The 14,484-nt window shown below is 36.2% G+C and overlaps 1 protein-coding gene across 9 annotated transcripts in view; it reads right to left on the reverse strand.

The window, feature by feature from the left end:
* WNK1 (WNK lysine deficient protein kinase 1) overlaps positions 1-14,484 on the reverse strand; it is a 160,790-nt gene that overhangs the window by 94,264 nt on the left and 52,042 nt on the right. The gene's annotated exons all lie outside the window — the stretch shown is intronic.

Here is a 14,484-nt window from a genome sequence, read left to right on the forward strand (position 1 = left end):
GAGACAGAGCATGAGCATGGGAGGGGCAGAGAGAGGAGGAGACACGGAATCCGAAGCAGGCTCCAGGCTCTGAGTTGTCAGCACAGAGCCCGACGCGGGGTGCAAACTCACAAACTGCGAGATCATGACCTGAGCCGAAGTCAGATGCTTAACCAACCGAGCCACCCAGGCGCCCATAAAATGGTTACTTTAAACTGTGATTTGTATTTTGGAATATGCTCAGTTGTGGATGTATCCTGGTAAATCGGTGGATCAGTTCAGAGTTTGTTTAGGCCTAATGTCCTAGGAATATTACTAGTCTTGGCCATTAATTCCATGCAATCAGTTCAAACTCAAATCTTATTATGTGTGTCAATACATGTCCTTGTTTATAAATTTTCAGGGTAAACTTTTTTTCACCTGACCTGAAGAACCTTCTGTTTTCCATGTCTCAGAAACTTAATTTTTCTCTAGTCCATATTTTCATTAAAGGTGTAGCTCTTCAAGGAACAACTTTATTGCATCTCAGTTCCACTACCTGCTTGGGCTTGAGACTTCATCTATCATTAGATAGATGGTAAAACCATACCTTAGTTATTAATGAGACTGGCAACTGTCTCAGAAAAGTCCTAGTGTCAGTTCACACTTCTCCCACTCTACTTTTTTGTTTCTTCTTAGTTTTTAGATCTTGGGAGATCATCCTTACATATCTACAAGCTTAGTTATGCACTTAAAAGGATAGGTTTTTATTGTGCTTTTGATCAAAATTTTCAAAATATCTAGTGTTTTACAGTGGGAAGAGTTTTCAGCTTGTTTTATTTTCTATTTATTGATCTATAATAGAACTTCCCAATGTTTTTTAAAAATCTTCCTTACCATACATTCATTCCTAAATATTCCTCATTTAAGGAAAATTTATACAGAAAGAAGAAAAACCCTTGATTGCTTATACATAAGAAAACTTAAAGAAACTATGAAGTTAATTCAGTCTGAACACAATCACAAGACAGTAATCACATGACAGGGTGTCTGGGTGGCTCAGTCAGTTAAACACCCAACTTTGGCTCAGGTCATGATCTCTCACAGTTTGTGGGTTCGAGCCCCGTGTTGGGCTCTGTGTTGACAGCTCAGAACCTGGAGCCTGCTTTGGATTCTGTGCCTCCCTCCCTCTCTCTCTCTCTCTCAAAAATAAAACATTAAAAAAAAAAAAAAGATAGAACACATGAGCCAAATGAATTATGATTTCTACCTAAAACTGACATTATTTATTTTAACATATAGTATACTTTCTTTTTAAATGTTTATTTATTGTGAAAGAGAGAGAGTGCATGCGTAAGCGGGAGAGGAGCAGAGAGGAAGAGATAGAATCCCAAGCAGGCTCCACACTGTCAGCACAGAATCCGATGTAGGGCTCAAATTTACAAACCATGAGATTATGACCTGAGCCAAAATCAACAGTTGGATGCTTAAGCCACCTAGACACCCCAATATATAGTCTACCTTCTTGACTGTCTTGATAAATATTCTTATCTTCTGTAGCATGCAACCTCCATTTTAGTTTTTAGCAATTATAGTGTATCTTCATAAACATTTGCTTGATTTTAACAAATATTTGAGTACCCTGTCATCAGACAACAGGATATGATGAGCATCAGAGACAAGGTTCCTGCTCTCTAGACTTTACACTGTAAGAGGCACAGGCATTACTTTTATTCAGTATGATAAAGAGGAAAAAACCGGGTATACTGAGAGCATATCACAAAAGACCCAATTCTGTGTGCACAAGTGTGCACAAGCTAGAGTTAGGCATGTAAGAAGAACCCATATCAGCAGGATACTCTAAGGATTAAAAGTGAGATCACAGGCATGAAAGTCCCCACAGTTCTGGTCATGTAACACTTGAAATGCTTAAGACCACAAGAATCTGTAAAAAGTAAACATTGGAAACGTAGGATATAGATTGGAGGTGAGGAGATTCAAACTTTAATAACAGTGAACTATGAGATCTAAACTTATATTTTATTTAAATTTGTTTATTCACCCATAGTTCAGAACTGCTGGAAACTACTTACACTAGACCATTTTAGCTGAAATTTGGAACATACATTATACAGGATAAGGGAGTGTACTACTTAAGAGTAATAGCTTGGGGTACCTGGGTGGCTCAGTTGGTTAAGCGTCTGACTTCGGCTCCGGTCATAATCTCACAGTTCGTGAGTTTGAGCCCTGCGTCTGGCTCTGTGCTGACAGCTCAGAGCCTGAAGCCTGCTTTGGATTCTGTGTCTCCCTCTCTCTCTGGTCCTCCCCCACTCACACACTCTCTCTCTCAAAAATAAACATTAAAAAAAAAGAGTAATAGCTTAAATATAAATTATGTAAATATAGTCACTGTTGTACAAATAGGAAATTAAATTTAAGTCTGACTGATTTTCTGTAGAGGGCTTTCACAAAATTCTTACATAGTTTAAAAGACATACTGAACCTTCAACTGTGAGATGTTTTCTCTCAACTGATACGTAACTCTGGGCAAAAATTGTTACTATATGTGAAAGACACTAGCACAGATCAGCCTATTTTACTTAAATTTTAATTATATTTAAAATCTCAAGACTGTTTATCACATCTGTATTTCCAAGTTTTCAATAATGTTTTAAAGTACACAAGGCTTGGGTAAATTTTCTGCTGAAACTTACTCAAAGTAATTTACTTATGTTTTCTCTACCACCACTATCCTATTTCAAGCCATCATGATCTCTTCTGAATTCCTGCAATAACCTACTAAGTTGTTTCCCAAACCTAATCTTACCCTTATACAATCTGTTATTCCATTTTTGCCATATACAGTCAGAATTTTTTAGTGCCAATTAAATCAATTCTAAGGTATGCCTACATAATCTTTAGAAATACCATTTTTCACATATCTGAAATTAGAATGCATCACACAACTGCAGTTTTAGATTCAATGAAATACTGTCATAATCCTGTTTAAACTGTTTAATAACTTTCTACAGCCTTTAGGACAAAGGTGAAAAATCACTGTGACCTACGAAGTCCCACATAATATGGTCCTTGCCCTTTCTTCAAGCCTCATTTCTTATCACTCTAACCTTTTGCATTCTCAAACATGTTATGCTCCTTCCCATACAGGTCCTTCATACGTGCCATGTCCTCTATCTAGGATGCCCTTCTATCAACCTTTTTAGCCTAGTTAATGCCCAGTCATCCTTCAAAGATCAATTCAATTCATTTCCTCAGGGACACCTCCCCTGTCTCTTACTCTAGGTTATCATCCTCCTTCCTTATTTATATGTTTTTACAAACTATGTATATGCCTCTTTTGTATCACTTAATCACAAGTCATATTGCATTGAGACTTATTCTAAAAGCAGTGACAAAATGCTTTTTCAGTGTTCTATCTTTGGTATCTGACAACCTAGCATAACTTGCTAAATAGCCATACGTTGAATGAATCCATGAAAGTGCTTTCCAAGAAAAGAAAGAAGTGCGTGTATATCCTTAACAAGCAGTTAGCATTTCCCAGGAATAAAAGAAACTTCTAGGACTTAAAAGAAAGATAAGAATTGAAGTTGAAATTGACTCTGAATTTCAGTAAGTCTAAAAAAGACCACAGCTGCTGCCATTTGATTTTTAAAAATAATTTGTAAAAGCCCATTGTTAAACAGTTGCCAACTACTTATTTATAACAAAATACAAAAAAGGAAGGGGAGAAAAAGAACTCAGGGACTTTTTCTTCACCTAAAAACTACAACCAATTTTCCTTGAGAACACAATAAATGACAGTCTTAAAATTCTACTGAAATACTAACTTTTATCTAATTTTGCCTAGAAGTCACCTCTGCTGCAAGAGAGGCTATTTTAAATACCTGTAATTTTTATCCTCCCTGAAAATTATTCAAGATTTATTTTAAGGGGTCTGAGAACCTTACTTAAAATTAGAAATATGTAATTGCATGAGTACAGACTATCAACTAAGTGAAGAAAAAACTCAAACAAGTAATTTGGTGCTTCTTTCAATAATTTGTCAACTTGTACCTATGACTAAATCTATTTTTTAATCTAGGAGCATTTCATAAAATATCTCAGAAGTAAATTATTTTAGCACCCCTAAATTTGTTTAAATGTTTATTTATTTATTTTTGAGAGAGAGCGGGGGAGGGGCAGAGAGAGAGGGAGAGAAAATGCCAAGCAGGCTCTGCGCTGACTGGGCAGAGCCAGATGCTCAAACTCACGATCATGACCTGAGCCAAAATCAAGAGTCGTACACTTAACCAAATGAGCCACCCAGGTACCCCAACAGACCCCAACATTTTAAGACAATAATAAAACAGATCAAAACCAACAAGCTCACAGACCAGTAAGGACAGTTGGGGTTTTAAAAATACTTGCCAAGTGTTTCCTACTTGTTAGCTGGTTGTTTAATTCTGTTCTCATTAATTCTCAGAAAAACTCTGTGAAATACTAGGTAGTATGACTTTTACACAATAAACAGACTCAGAAAAAAAAATTAATATATCCCTTAAGTTCACATGAAAAGCAGAACCAAGAATTAAATGAAGATTTGATTCAAAGCTCATGTTCCATTTACTATACTAGAAACAAACATCTTAAACATTTTGTAAAGTTTCTAACTATTTTCTTCTCAGAAAAGTCATATTGAGATTTCTGTTATTAACTAGGGTTCACTGAAAAGGACTAGTCTCTTTACTAAGTTATAACTGAAGGTACAGTAAGAGGAATATATATTATTTAAATATTACCATGCCAATCAAGTTATCATGAAGACAATGATAAAATTTTTAAATAACCAAATGAGATTTAGAACAGATTAGCCACTGTTGCTTTTTAGCACCTTCTCTCCAGCATTATCAAGCTGGATATTCCTGGGGGCTTGAAACATTATCATTCATTATCTTCAGTATAAACTAGAGCTGATGCAGCTAACCCACTCTATTCATTTCATTCATTTCTTTCCACCTACATAAAATTGCTCTGACAGGCTAAATGAACAAAACCAAGGATCACTGTCACATGACCTCCTATAACACGCACAGTTCCAGGCTGCTGAGGGGTGGAAGTGGGGAGCTGGGCCACAACTAAAACAATTGTTCATCTCAGTACCATCCAAATAACAGTGCTCCGTGGATTATGTGCTGATGCAATTTCTTCTTGGGTGAGAAACACAATGTTAGTATTTAGTACAATGGCCTTAGAGCAATTTGTACATCTTCATTTGCTTGCTTTTAAGAAGTTATTTTAAACATCCTCTAGAGGCATTTTCCCTTTATTCTCAAATTTAAGTATTTTCTGAAGTAGCAATTCTATCCTTATTGCTTAATTAGCCCCAGAAGCAAACCCCCAAAATACCTGGCCCTCAAGTTTTATTAGCATTTAAGCTTCTGTAGCATTTTATTTTTAGCAATATTCAAAGTTTTACCGCTAAATTAAGACCACAGATGACAAGTTTATACATCAAAATATGGGTGGGGAGAAGTGCCTGGAATTCCTTGATTAAAATATTTTAGGTCAATATTGGAGTCCTCCCTTCTTATCATTTTTTGCACCACACTGACTCAGCAAAGATCTGGGCATCTCTTCCATCTTTTAAAGTGATACTATTTGTGGGTGTTGGGATATAGAAATAAAAACTTGTCTTCAAGGTGAAAGCAGTTTGAAACATTGCTTTTGAATGCAGCATCAGTTTCAGTTATCGCCTGATAAAGAATTTTTTTAAAGAAATATTCTGTATTTTGAAAGATAGGCATCATATAAATAATTATTTAAGTCTGGCATATCTATCTCTTATAGGCCTACATGGTCTAATAACAATTCTAGGATGACAGAAGTATTTTATACTTCTATCTATGAAATACTTTGTTTTTTAAACTATGTAGGTAACTTGTATTCTTTTTCTTGAAAATTCCAGAATAATTAGAGTTTGAAGGCCTGGGAAAGGTGGGAAAATAAATAATAGAAGCAAAATAATGATTTTCATACAAAAACTCTTAAATATTAACAACAAAAACGATTAACAGTATTTTTAAGGTGTTTTGAAATATAATGTGAAAATTAAATCTGGATTTTAAGTGGTCAAATCTACAGAGTAAACTCCCTACAAATTTCTTTATAGCCTTCCTGTCTGGTACCCTTAAGAGAGGAATTGGGTCTGTCCTACAGAAAAGAGTCCAGTTAGCTGAATTTTCCTAAACAGGTCAATAGATAATGATAATTATGGGGGTGAGGGAGGGTAGAGGGATATTTAAAAATGACATTGTGTTACTTGCTTCTCCATGGAGTCTTCTAAGAACTATTCTGAAATAGTAAGTACCAGTTTCAGAGACAAAAAAGGTCATCAAAAGAATAGTAAAAAACAAAACAAAACAAACCCTGGTGTTATAACTCCTCCCAATCAGTCCCTTTTCCCCAATCTGGCATCTTTATTTGCATTTCATTTATTTACAAAAAGGTTATCTGTTCCAAAGCAGAAAAAAAAAAAAAAAAAAGATCTACTTACACAAAAAAGTTAACAGCGCTTTCCCAAACTAGACTACTTTATATAGTTCTATCATTAAGCATCCTCCAATTCATCCCCAAATCTGGGCCACAAATATATAAATTTGGAGCCTAAGAGATTCTCTCCACTCATCTCTTTGTGGGGTGAGGGGGCCACAAAAACCAAACTATTCAAACATACCTAGAACCTGGCAAATATAGAAAGCTTTATGTTAACGCTACAAAACAGCTTAGAACAGCTGAACCACAAAAAAGAAAGTAAACACATTTATTAATCCTATTAAAAAAAAAACTATTTTCACTAAATATTCACTTACAGTATCCATTGTAAATAGCAAAACTCAGAACACGTTTAGCCATTCACATAAATTCAAAAGTTTTTATTGAAATTCAAAAGTTTATTTGAATGTGAAGGCAATTAACTGAGAGGGCTAAAGTCCAATTGTTATAGGTAGGGCCTTAGAATAAAACTTTGCAAAGAAAGCAAAAGGGCTGAGAAAGGGACAAGAAGGGAAGTTGAATGTGGACAGGGATAAAGATTAAAAAATTCTTGCTCATTATAGGAAGGAAATTTTATATGTCAGAGACAAATGATACCCTGTAGTGGATACAAGAAAGTTTCCAAAGTTTTTAAAATGGGGGCAATGAAAGGTTGCCAAAGGGGAAACCAACAAAACAGAACTGAAAACTCAGAGTTATTAGCACTGAAACTTAGTGGGGTCATCCAGGTAAGAATCTGCCCCCACAGGAAAGCAAATGCTGTAGGCACACACTGTAAAGCAAGAATCTCATCAGGGAATTCACTGAGCTTGATATCCAAAACTTGTCTCATTTCATCCAGAAATCAATAAAATTAAGTCCAGTATATAAGAATACAATTCATTTTCTTTTTTTTTTTAATTTTTTTTTTTTAACATTTTATTTATTTTTGAGACAGGGAGAGACAGAGCATGAACAGGGGAGGGTCAGAGAGAGGGAGACACAGAATCTGAAACAGGCTCCAGGCTCGCTGTCAGCACAGAGCCCAACGCGGGGCTCGAACTCACGGACCGCGAGATCATGACCTGAGCCGAAGTCGGCCGCTTAACCGACTGAGCCACCCAGGTGCCCCCAATTCATTTTCTTTTTAATGTGCATGACAAGGTATTCACCTAAGGAAACAAGACCAAGGCAAAATTTTTTTTAAATCTTTGGGGTGGGGGGGGGAGGGTTGGAGGATAGAGAACTAATGAACATGGGAGAAGACTCTAACATGCACATTCATATTAAATTTAAATACTTGTGTATCGCTTTTCTTCTAGAATCCTCTCCTTATCAGCTCAGTCTTAACCTCTCCCTTCTTCTCATACCTACTTGGGGGCAGGGAATAAATATTTCCACTTTACAGGGAGACCCAGAAATGCAGAAAGCTTATTTTCTAAGTAAAAACAAAAACAGAAAGCCCAATTTGCACAAGTGCACCTGCCTTAATGAAGTTTTATGTTCATGTTTGAAAGGATCTATTTTAATGTAATGTTTTACTAATTCTGGAATTCAAATTAATATTTACAAATATCTACTGCACAATTTATGACCCAAGACTCAATATATCTCCAACCCTACAAAGTTTCTTCCACAAATTAGCTTATCCATTTAAATGGCCCAATTTCTCTTTTTTTGTCTTCCCAGGCAATACGAAGGTGAACTTTTCAATCCCATGATGTAATTCCATCATTCTCCACTTCTCATTCCACTGCTGCAAACTAGTAAAACATACAACTATCTCATGTCAAAATAACTATTAACTTTTCCTACTTCAACTATCCTTTAGACATAGACGTTCCCCCAAACACTATTTTTATCATGCCAAGTCCCTTCCTTGCTCGAAATTGTGTAAAATCAACCAACTTTGCCTAATTATAAGAATTTTCTGGAGCACTTGTCAACTAATTCAAGAAGGTTCTAGGGGCATTACCCTAACCCCAGTGAATCAATTACCAGAGGGAGGATTTATGACAAATATATCTGAAAAATATTACATTTAATCCAAATTCAAAAGCCACTCTCATCCACCTTGTTTCCCCAACACTTCCAAATAACAAACCACAGAGAGTAGATTCCTATATTCTCACATGCCATGTTTATCTCTTCTTGTGCACTCCTATAGCTAAAGTAATCGACATGAGTCTTAGTTTCCATGTCTATAAAATGGAAACATCATCTTTTTTGACTAAGAATTATTTTGACAATTCAACATACTGCATGTAAGCTTTCAAGACTGTGAAAATAATTACATAAAGAGCATTATTTTTGTGGCAGCTACTCCACTCATAGGGATTTATTATCCCATATGTATTCCTGAATTTAATTCACATTTGGCCATTTTTACACTGTAGTGAAAAAGACTGCTGAAAAAAGTCATCAAGTTAGCATTTCCTTAATTTGGGACTACAGACATATTAGGAATAGGTAAAAGACTTCTGTACTTAGACAATTACAAATTTATATATGCATATTCTGACTCAACTAGTTGACCAAAAAGCAGTTTATTTTTATTATGTTTTTATTTTATTTTTTTCATGCCATAAGTTTATTTAAAAACTTACCAAGTATGTTGAATGCAACAGTTTCGTTTTTCAGACATTGTATCTTTTTTATTGTCTTTTTTTAAAAATATAACTTATTGTTAAATTGGTTTGCATACAACACCCAGTGCTCATCCCAACAGGCCCTCCTCAATGCCCATCACCCACTTTCCCCTCTCTCCCACCTCCCATCAACCCTCAGTTTGTTCTCAGTATTTAAGAATCTCTTATGGTTTGCCTCCCTCCCTCTCTGTAACTTTTTTTTTTTATGTTTTTAAAAGTTTATTTTTGAGAGAGAGACAGAGACAGAGACAGAGACAGAGACAGAGACAGAGACAGAGTGTGAGTGGTGGAGGGGCAGAAAGAGAGGGAAACACAGAAGCCGAAGCAGGTTCCAGGCTCAGAGCTGTCAGCACAGAGCCCGACATGGGGCTCAAATGACTCCGGGCTCAAACTAACAAACCTTAAGATCATGACCTGAGCCGAAGTCAGACGCTTAACCGACTGAGCCACCAGGCGCCCCAGAGACAGTTTATTTTTTAAATTACATTAGCAATCAAATAACCTAAGTGGCAATTTAGAAATTCCATGTATTGTTAATTCTGTAAATAAATTAATTTTGGCTGCAGATAGACTGGCATATCCTAATGTCAGCATATTTCCCCAGTCAACTATTTACTCTGAATTTCTTTACTATTTAAAGATAAAATTGCTAAAGTTATAATTTGTAACTGAAAAAGACATTCTCGTAAGACTGAGTTACATATAAATTTTTTTATGTTTATTTTTGAGAGAGAGAGAGAGAGACTGACCGAATGGGGGGGAAGGGCAGAGAGGGAGACAGAATCTGAGCAGGCTCCACCTCTGCCAGTGCAAAGCCTGACATGGGGCTCCAACCCACAAACTATGAAATCATAACCTGAGCCAAAGTCAGATGCTCAACCAACTAAGCCACCTAGGTACTCCCAGACTAAGTTATTTACAAGGGAAGGGTTGCTGCAACAATTTGATTCAGACTACTAGATAAACACTAATTTAATTTTAGTTGGTTTTAATTTGCATTTAAATCAAGTCTGCTTTGATTTTACAGTTGTGTATGACTGTGTAGTCTGTTGTATATTTACACATGTAACATTTTAATAATTTAAGTCACATTAAGGTCCCCTAAGCTTTTCCCTTTAAAACACACCTAAAATGAGATACCACTTCAAACCCATTAGGATGACTATTATTTAAAAAAACAAAACAACCTACAAACTAGTGTTACCAAGGATGCAGAGTAACTGGAACCCTTGTGCATTACTGGTAGGAATGTAAAATGATATAGCCACTGTGAAAAATATGGCACGTTCTCAAAAAGCTAAACATAGAATTTCATATGATCCAGTTAAGTTCACTCCTTGGTATATTAGCTAAAAGAAAATGTGCATTAAAGCATTAAAAGCTGGGTGTCAGTACTTGTACACTGGTGTTCCTATAAGCATTATTCACAATAGCCAATGGGTAAAAACAAAATGTGATAAATATGTACAACAAAATATTATTCAGCCTTAAAAAGGAAATTCTGACACATGCTATGACATGAGTGAAACATGAGGACATTATATTAAGTCAAATAATCCAGATGCAAAAAAACAAATACTACATGATTCCATTTCTATGAAGTACCTAGAATAGGCAAGCTCACAGATACAAAAAATAAAAAAGAGGTTACCACCAGAGGTTGAGGGACGAGTAGAATGGAAAGTAAGTGTTTAATGAGTTCAGATTTTCAGTTTGGGATGATAAAAAAAAATTCTGGATATGGATGGTGGTGATGATTGCACATCACTGTGAATATACTTAATGCCACTGAAATTATACACTTACAAAGTGGTACATTTTTATAAATTAATGTTATGTATATTTTACCACACACACACACACACAAAACTCTAAAATTACTTAATTTTGAGGGACCCTGTTCTTGACACTTAAGAAAATGAAATGCAAAATTCAGGATAAGGGAGGCAAGGGGATGCTACTGGGGAGAAGCACATTGACAACTTCAAAGTTGTAGATAATGTTCTACTTCCTACATTAGGTAGGTACTTGATGTATATCTTGAAATACATATGAGATATTATATATAATCCTTTTATACTTAAGAGAAAAATAATGTCTGGAAACTACAGAAAGCTTATGAAAGAAACTTTAGAAGACACAAAAAAATGGAAAAATATTTCATGCTCCTGGATTGGAAGGACAAATATTATTAAAGTGTTGCTACTACCCAAAACCATCTACATATTCAATGCAATCCTTATCAAAATAACACCAGCATTCTTCACAGAGCTAGAACAAACAATTCTAAAATTTGTATGGAACCAGAAAAGACCCCGAATAGCCAAAGCAATCCTGAAAAAGAAAACCAAAGCTGGAGGCATCACAAGATGTATTAAAAGATGTATTAAAAGCTTCAAGATGTATTAAAGCTATAATCATCAAGACAGTATGGTACTGGTACAGAAACAGATACTCAGATCAATGGAACAGAATAGAGAACCCAGAAATGGACCCACAAACATACAGCCAACCAATCTTTGACAAAGCATGAAAGAATATTCAATGGAATAAAGACAGTCTCTTCAGCAAATGGTGCTGGGAAAATTGGACAGTTACATGCAGAAAACTGAACCTGGACCACTTCCTTACAACATAGACAAAAATAAACTCAAAATGGGTAAAAGACCTAAACGTAAAACAAGAAGCCATCAAAATCCTAGAGAAGAAAGCAGGCAAAAACCTCTTTGACCTCAGTCTCAGCAACTTCTTACTCAACACGTCTCCGGAGGCAAGGAAAACAAAAACAAAAATCAACTATTGGGACCTCATCAAAATTAAAAGTTTCTGCACAGTGAGGGAAACAGCAAAACTAAAAGGAAACCGACAGAATGGGAGAAGATATTTGCAAATGACATATCAGATAAAGGGTTAGTGTCCAAAACCTATAAAGAACTTATCAAACTCAACACCCAAAAACCAATCCAGTGAAGAAATGGGCAAAAAACAAGATAGACACTTTTCCAAAGAAGACATCCAGATGGCTAAGAGACACATGAAAAGACGCTCAACATCACTCATCATCAGGGAAATACAAATCAAAACCACAATGAGATACCACCTCACACCTGTCAGAATGGCTAACATTAACAACTCAGGCAACAACAGATGTTGGTGAGGATGCGGAGAAAGAGGATCTCTTTTGCACTACTGGTGGGAACGCAAACTGGTGCAGCCTCTCTGGAAAACAGTGTGAAGTTTCCTCAAAAAATTAAAAATAGAACTACCCTACAACTCAGCAATTGCACTACTAGGTATTTATCCAAGGGATACAGGTGTGCTGTTTCGAAGGGGCACATGCACCCCAATGTTTACAGCAGTGCTATCAACCACAGCCAAAGTATGGAAAGACCCCCAAATCCATCAACAGATGAATGGATAAAGAAGATGTGGTGTGTATGTGTATGTATGTATATAAATACGGATGTGTGTGTGTGTGTGTAGATATAACAGAGTGTTACTCGGCAACCAAAAAGAATGAAATCTTGCCATTTGCAACTATGTGAATGGAACTAGAGGGTATTATGCTAAGCGAAATTAGTCAGAAAAAGACAAATATCATATGACTTCACTCATATGTAGAATTTAAGATACAAAACAGATGAACTTGAAGGAAAGCAAAAATAATATAAAAATGAGGAGGGGGACAAAACATAAGAGACTCTTAAATATAGAGAACAAACAGAGGGTTGCTAAAGGGGTTATAGGAGGGGGGATGGGCTAAATGGATAAGGGGCATTAAGGAAGACACTGGTTGGAATGAGCACTGGCTGTTATACATAGGAGATGAATTACTGGAATCTACTCCTGAAATCATTGTTGCACTATATGCTAACTATCTTGGTTGTAAATTAAAAATTAATTAAAAAGAAAATTAAAAAAAAAATTATGTCTACTAATCATATCAACTCCCTAAATAAGAGAAAAAGTAAGCTACAAATCTCACATTTTCTTATTTCCAAGGCAAATAAATAATTCTACCTCAATACTGACCTCTCAATAAGTTTAATTTGGAAGTAGACTAGTTCCCATTAATGATTATTAAAACTTAATCCAAGTGTCATTTCACCCAATGAATTGGTTTTAATGTATCTTTTTACTTTATTTTAATGTTTATTTATTTTTGAGAGAGAGAGAGAGAGAGAGAGCATGAGCAGGGGAGGGTCAGAGAGAGAGGGAATCACAGAATCTGAAACAGGCTCCAGGCTCTGGACTGTCAGCACAGAGCCTGACGGAGGCTTGAACTCACAAATCGTGAGATCATGACCTGAGCCGAAGTCGGACACTCAACCAACTGAGCCACCCAGGCGCCCCTAATGTATCTTTTTAAAAAATCAGGGGCGCCTGAGTGGCTCAGTCGGTTGAGCGTCTGACTTCGGCTCAGGTCATGATCTCACGGCTCGTGAGTTCGAGCCCCGCGTCGGGCTCTGTGCTGGCAGCTCAGAGCCTGGAGCCTGCTTCAAATTCTATGTCTCCCTCTCTCTCTGCTCCTCCCGGGCTCATGCTCTGTCTCTCTCTCCTTCAAAAATAAATAAAAACATTAAAAAAAATCAGTTATGATATGATCAGTGGATATATAGGGAATTTAAATACTTTGAAACTTTACATGAACTTTTCCAAGCAGAGAGAAATGTTATACGTATCTATATATCCAGCTTCTCTGCATTTGTCACAATGGTTTGCCATATCTGCTTTAGATTATTTTATATGAAATAAAAATACCATTTCTTTCTTTCCTTCCCCATACCTAGCCACTATCTAGAATATGGCAGTCATCACCCCTATGTGTATTTTTTTTAGTTTTACAACCTATGTATACATTCATGAATAATATTGCTTTATATATTTTGATTTTTATATAAATGGTATCTCTGAACTTTTTCTAAATCTGTTTTTTTTGCTTATAATCTTTAAAAAAAATTTTTTAATGTGTATTCATTTTTGAGAGTGAGAGAGAGAGAGAGAGAGAGTGAGAGAGAGAGCGAGAGTGTGTGAGGGGGAGAGGGTCAGAGAGGGAGGGAGACACAGAACCCGAAGCAGGCTTCGGGCTCCGAGCTGTGAGCACAGAGCCCGATGCAGGGCTCACGATCTGTGAGAGAACTGAACTTCTGAAGTCAGACGCTTAACTGAGCCACCCAGCTGTCCCTTGCTTATGATCTTTTTTAATGAACTAATTTCCTATTCCAACAGAGAAAGCCATCCTCAGAATATACCTGACTATCCTTGTCAAATTAGCAGCAATACCCTGGTCAAATTAGTGGCAATAATTATGGACTTTCAAAGTAAACATTATTTACCTAACTATAAT

The sequence above is a fragment of the Panthera leo genome, chromosome B4, assembly GCF_018350215.1.
Source record: "Panthera leo isolate Ple1 chromosome B4, P.leo_Ple1_pat1.1, whole genome shotgun sequence".
Classification (NCBI taxonomy): Eukaryota; Metazoa; Chordata; class Mammalia; order Carnivora; family Felidae; genus Panthera; species Panthera leo.